General features: G+C 34.4%; 1 pseudogene; it reads left to right on the top strand.

The window, feature by feature from the left end:
* Positions 1-690: 690 nt before the first annotated feature.
* Positions 691-5085, top strand: LOC114229144 (40S ribosomal protein S3a-like; annotated as a pseudogene).
* Positions 5086-7295: the final 2210 nt, after the last annotated feature.

Here is a 7295-nt window from a genome sequence, read left to right as displayed (position 1 = left end):
TTATAGCATAGATCATTTTACTCTCCTAATTAACATTTTACAATGGCTTTCTATTGCACTTAGAACTATCTAATTTTCTTACCAAGCCCTATACACTATGACATGAGCTGGCTACAACCTACCTATGAAATGCTATCTTACACAGTTTTCTCTCATTTTTATTGACTTCTACATATTCTTTCTCTAATAAACCATGGTCTTCAGCATCTAAGGACTTTGTTTTTTAGAAAATCAAAACCTGGAATGCTCTGCATTGCATCCTTTTCATGCCTTAGGTCTCAGTTCAAACGTCACTTTTTCAAAGAGGTTTTTCCCTAATCCTCAAGGTGTCCCCTAAAATACTTAAAACGTATTTGTCAATTATCTCTCTTCCTGGAATGTGGGATCCATGGATAGGGACCAAGCTACTAATAAGTAGCACTTAAGGTTTTCTGTTTTATGAATATATGAATAAATTAATATATATTAAAGTATATACTAACTAATTATTCTTCTTTGTTTATATTCATTCCCAAAAGAAAGACAAGAGAATCTTGGATTTAAAGAATCAGCAATTAGAATACCAACCAGCTCTTTTGAGATATTACAATAATTTTCATTAGGAAAATAAATATTTTCTTTATTTATATTTTTTCTTAAGAAGTACAGTAAAGACTGTAACGGTACCCTTTTGGCTCTCTGAGGAGCACCATGGAAGTCCACAAGAATAAGCATCTTATGAAAAATGACAAAAAGGGAGCCAAAAGAAAGTGGTTGACCCAGAGTTTAGGGAATATTAGTGTGATATGAAGGCACTAGCTATGTTCAATATAAGGGATATTGGAAAAACACTAGTCACCAGAACTCAAGGTAACAAAATTGCATCTGATGGTCTTAAAAATCAAAGGTCATGATTTTTAAGTGAGCCTAGCTGGTCTGCAGACTGAGGAAACTACATTTAGAAAATTCAAGCTAACTCCTTAGGATATTTAGAGCAAAACTGCCTAATGTCCATGGTCAAGAAATGGCAACCATGATTGCAGCTTATGTTGATGTCAAGGCTACCGATGCTTATTTGTTTCATCTATTATGTGTTGGTTTTACTAAAAAATACAACAATCATTTTCAGAAGACCTCTTGTGCTCAGCATCAACATGCCCACCGAATCTGGAAGATGATGGAAATCGTAACCTGAGAGATACAGACAAATGACTTGAAAGATGTAGTCAATAAATTGACTCCAGATAGCACTGGAAAAGACATAGAAAAGGCTTTCCAATCTATTTACTCACTCCATAATGTCCTTGTTAAGTAAGTCAAAATGCTGAAGAAGCCCACTTTTGAATTGGGAAAACTCATGGAACTGCATGGTGAAGGTCACAGTTGTGGAAAAGCTACTGAGGATGAGACAAGTGCTAAAGTTGAATGTGCTGATAGGAGCCCCAGTCCAATAATTTGTTTAAAATTCATACTTCTAACAAATAAAAAATCTTATTTGTTAAAGAGAAAAAAAAGACCCTAACTGTATGTATTCATTTACATTATATTTTGAAAGTGTCACAACTATAGGTTCTGGCCAAATAGCTCAGTTGGTTGGAGCATCCTCCTGATATGTTAAGGTTGTGGGTTTGATCCTTGATCAGAAAGCAACCAATAAGTGCATAAATAAGTGGAACAATAAATAGATGTCTCTCTCTCTCTTAAATCAATCAATAATTTTTTAAAAAATATATTTTTATTTATTTCAGAGAGGAAGGGAGAGGAGGAGGGAGACAGAAACTTCAATGATGAGAGGGAATCATTGATTGGCTGCCTCCTGAACATTGGACCGAACCCACATCCCAGGCATGTGACCATGACCAGAATGGAACCTGGGACCCTTTGGTACACAGGGCAATGCTCTATTCACTGAGCCTAACTGGCTAGGGCAATAAAAATTTTGAAGGTGTCCTAGCTGTAACATTCTCAGTATGGCATTCGGTGGTAAATCGATGCTAAACATATACAATTAATTTTGGACTTGTCCATGAATTTTTGTGAGTTTGCATAGGCCAGACTCAAATATTTAGAGGTTTTTAAATCACAAGTGTCCTATCTGTAGCTCTGACGAATAGACCAAAAGGTAAACAGCACTGAAGTAGCTTGAATAATTGAGGCACTAGTATTATATTCAGGGCATACACTTTGGTTTTGTTCACACAAAAGAACAACATATAAAGACTCTAACAGACATATAACAGCATGTTGTTTTTCTTACTGGAATCATTCTGCTACAATATGAGCAATCCTACTCAGCTTTGTTTCTGTTTTGTTTTTTTGTTTTCCCATTTAGTTTGATATGATTTAAAACATTGACACAGACAACAACTTGGTGATTGCGGAGGGGATAGAAGTTATAGAGGGGATAAATAGTGAAGAAAAAATACTAGAACAACAATGACAAAATACAAAGGCACGCTGAAAAAAGATTAAGTGTGTATGAGTTAGGTGATATTTATGTGCACATTAATCGAACTGTGGATGTTTGACTCAGTGGGTCTAGGATGAGGCTCAAGAGTGTACTTATCACAAGCTTAGGTTATGATGATGGTGCTGATCCACTGACCACACTTGGGTAACAAGAATTAAGATGATAGATAGCAGTTCCAAGTGATTTAAAAATTACATTTGAATAATTTATGGTATGTGTGTTTATGTGCATTTTCCATTTGCAAATTTTTTTAACTATTACTAATAAAGGGTTTTTAAACTTACAGTTTTCTTTTTCATAAAGGTGCCATTACTTTGAGATCAACAATACTAAATAAGCAGTTTAGCAAATCTTACACACTTCTGCTTTTATTTATTGTATAAATTATCAATAATTCAGAATAAATAAATATTTTACTTGCTTTGAAAATAAGTGTGAATCTTGATGTCACCCAGTACAGTCTCCTTTTAATTTAATAACACATAACAAAATAAATGAAATATTGGCTTTTTGTCAATGATTAATAAGATTTGAGGTAAATGCTTCTTCACTTTCTCCCTCTATTTCCAATATCTTTTACTTTACAAATTTTAACTACCATTTATTAAATTCACACCATCCTAGGGATGTGTGTTTATATAATTTAATAAATGGTATATTATCTCATTAAATTAATAAATTAATAACATTAATGTTAATAATTATAGTAATAATTTTGTGGCACTTACTAATGTCCAGGAACTGCATTACTATGTTAAACATGGCAAAACTGAGATTTAAATTCAGTTATGCTATTATTTTTGTAATCAAGAAAAATTAATATTTTTTTATGATTCAAGTAAATATCTTCCCTGATGGAAGACAGTTTAGGCAGTCGGTGATATTACAAAAGATAACATAAGACAACATCTATGTTATATATTTTTAAAGGAAAATATCTACATCAAAATATAGATTATTACAAAATTACTAAATTACTATAATTACAAAAGTATTATTTTCAAAAGCATAGGAAAAATGTAAATTGTATAGTATACCGATTCTAGTCCTTGTTTCCAAAATTCAGCAATGAGTTATTTCATTGCTAAATGTCTCTTGGATTTACTACTGATGGAAATCTGTAAGCATAAGTTTTATCACCTTTAGAAGGATAGAGAAAATATGACTAGATATTGAAAGAAATATAGTTTTTAAAATGATGTACCCTTTAACAAGGATATGTTTATTTCTGACATTTTCAGCCAAATTTCCAAATAGCAATATATTACATTAACTTCTCTACTAATTACACTAATGGCATGGTCACCTATTGGTCATAAATAATATTGCCATTTCTCCCATAATGAGTATCATTACTGTAGCATGTCTTAACTACTGAAAATATCAGACACACGCACACACATAAGGGAATCTTTTTGAAATTATGACTCTAATACACTTTGGGAAATTCTTAGCAGAGGCACTTCCAAAACAAACTGCCCCAACTAAATTACTTTTGTCTAGTTTGATAGATTATGTACTGTTATGATTTCATATGAGGTTCACTTAAATTTCCAAAGAGTTGAAACTATAATCATTGTAGATTAATAATGGTTTCAATTGATTCAGTAAGAAATCAAGAACTTTTAAGAACACAGACAAGTTTTAGTCTCTTTCCATAGATTCATATCAAAACAAGTTTAACAAAAACGGGGCAGTGTTCTTTCTTATTTCATTATTTCTGAGAGCCAACCTATCGTTTTCTTTGCTGGAATTTCAAATTCATGTTTGACCACTTTTTTTTTTTTTTTTGAAAAGAAAAACTTAAGTGACTCCACAGAATAAGGTATATTAACCCTGAATATATTTCCAAATCAATTATTCAGAAAAGTTTATTCTTTTCAAAAGCATATGGGGAAATGTTCAGGAAATTTCTGGTGAAAGACACAAGCCTGGCCAGGTGACTCAGTTGTTTGGAGCATCAAGCCATATATCAAAGGGTGGCTCGTTTCATTCTGGCCAGGCACATACCTGGGTTGCAGATTTAATCCCCTGTTGGGGGTGGGTACTGGAGGCAAGTAATTGATGTTTCTCTCTCATCATTGATGTTTCTATCTCTCTCTCCCTTCCTCTCTATCTAAAAATCAATAAAATAAAACAAAATCGATAAACTTGTCCTTGGATAAGGATAAAAAAAGAAAAGAAAAGGTAGTAAAGTGTTGGACTGAGAGTATCAGGCCCAGTAGAGGTTTTGAAGATCAGTTCATCATAGTTTGAGAAAGATTTGCTCATGTCAAGATAATTCTATCATCTGGTGGTAGCTACCTTATAGATATATTATGTAAGAAGAATTAGAGAGCTTCAAATATTGACTTTGTGATTCAAAACTACAGAGCTGCAAAGCATCCAAATCTTATGTTAGTGATATAAGTTTAGGACAGATAGATTCGTTTAATAAAAAACAACTTTTCTTAGAAATAAGACTATTTCTCCTTAAACCTTTTACCTGCATTTGTCTAGATCTCCATTACCACAGAGAACTTGCTGATATTTCTTTCTCCAAAGCAACGACTATCTTGATAAAGTGCTTTTTAATGTGCTATGGGAATTCTGGAAATAGCTCTTGGATCAAACTAAATGAGTTCCAGGATAAATAAAGAAGCTGAGACACTGCAGGTGGCACTTAGCAAGATATTGGTGTGACAGCTAGAAGGATGCAGCATGACCCTCTGCAATTGCTGTTTCGTATTGACAGGTCTAATAAAATGAGTTCCATCATGGAACTTGTGTATTCAATGAAATCTGCATTAAACATCAATATGAGCTTTGACATCTGCTTTCGTGAAATAAAAAAAAAGGAAGACAAACTATAACTAGAATGGTAGTTTGACTCACATGGAGACCTCAAAATAACTGTTAAATATGTACTTTCTATTCTAATCAAGGTGAGGATTGAAAGAATATTCATATTATATACGTTGCCCTGCTGTGAACATTATATTCAATACTTTGAAACATGGCTTTATTCTAAAACCTCTGGCACATTTTATGGTTTGATTTATTTTCTAACACTTTCAAAGCTGTAGTGCATTGAATTACACTTGTTTCATATAAGCCAACTTGAATATCTACTGTTAACCTAAAAAGATTGGGAGACAAGGCTTTATTTTAAATATATTCCACTCCCCTCATGTAGACCAATGCAGACAGCATCCTAAAGAACTATATTGTTTCACTGCTTCAAGGAAAGCTTCTGATCTGTTGACTTAGGCAGAAAGGAAGAGGGCCACCTCATGATGATGGGCTACGCTCCATCCACAGGGTGGCGATTAATCCAGGGATCCAGTGTTAGCGGTGACTTCTAATAGCACGTTCTTTCCTAAAATGCTCTTTACCTGAGCGAGGTGAAAGAATTGCTGAACGAGATTTGGTTGTCGTCCATTTGGGTAGGGCTCAGTGACAGATAATCATGCAAATTTTTAAGTCACAGGTGACTCAGGCCATTCAAGCTATCTCTCACTCAATATGGTGGCTTTTGTTGACCAGGGGCTAACACTACAGCTCCCTTGGCATCAACAAGAGAGCTGACACAACAACTCCAGCTGCTGGAGAAGTTTGTTTATATACAGTGGAAACCAATTCCTGTACTTGTCACACATCTGTCCAAGTTTGCCCTCTGGAACTACTCAGAAAATATGGGATCCTACTTTCACATGGCAGGTCTTCAAACAATCAGAGGGAGCTATCAACCCCCTCCAGGGATGTGGGACATCTTTCAGACTCAACATCCTACTTTCTTGAACATAAAATGACAGATGCTTTCCTCTCATGGCATGTTTCCAAACCTTTCACTATTCTGGTCATCTTATTTTGGATACACTTTAATTTGTCAATATCTCCTTTAAAAATATATTGACTATCTAATAATATTGCTACAGCTTCTAGAATAAATGGAAAACCCTGATAATAAGCATACATTTTTCTTGTTTGTGAAAAGTGATGAGACTTAAATGTAAAAAAAAATAATAATAAGTCCACTTCTAAAAATTGGACAAAGGAAGAACTAACCATTAGAATATTAATGGATTAAAAATTCAACTCTAAATTTAGTGGCATTACAAAGTGGTATCTGAGAAAGCATCTAGAGTGTGTTGTCTAGAGTGTGTTGTCTGCAACACAGAGACAACACTTAAATCAGCTGGCTGCATTGTCTGTTAAAGCTAAAAAACATTGGACACTCTAAGAGGGATGAAAAGAACATCTGTCAGAGAAGAAACCTGGGTCATGACTCTCCCCTCAGCCAGCTGAGTAACCTTAAACAAGTCACTAATACCTGTGGCTGCTTTCAGTTTTCTCCTTATTGCGATGGTGATTTTACATGCAGACTTGAGTAGATCATGTGCTCATGTGAACTATCATTTGCCCATGTAAGAGATTTTAATATTTTAAAACTAGATGCTTGTCAGGACTTCCATCTTTTATTATACTTTAGCTCAGATTTAAATAGTTTTACCTTCAATAAAATCTGAGAATATGCTATGCCAATTCCCAAGTCTTTGCATTCACTTGGTTTACCCAGCGACTTAGCTTTGTGCAAAATATGAGCATGGCATAGTGTTTGGTGATGTGAGTGAAACAAAGGGATATAATTATAGATCTTTCCCTTGGAGAACTTACAGTCTAGTTAGGTAAATAAGATACTACATTTCAAAGCAGTAAAATATGAGGGTCACATGTCAATTACAAATGGTAATGGAATTCAGGAAAGTGAAAGATCATCATAGCCTAGGGCAGTGATGGAGAACCTATGACATGCGTGTCAGCACTGACACGCGTAGCCATTTCTGATGACACGCGGCCGCTGAGG

Source organism: Eptesicus fuscus, chromosome 15 (genome assembly GCF_027574615.1).
Source record: "Eptesicus fuscus isolate TK198812 chromosome 15, DD_ASM_mEF_20220401, whole genome shotgun sequence".
Lineage (NCBI taxonomy): Eukaryota > Metazoa > Chordata > Mammalia > Chiroptera > Vespertilionidae > Eptesicus > Eptesicus fuscus.
This window is presented reverse-complemented; position numbering and strand designations above follow the sequence as displayed.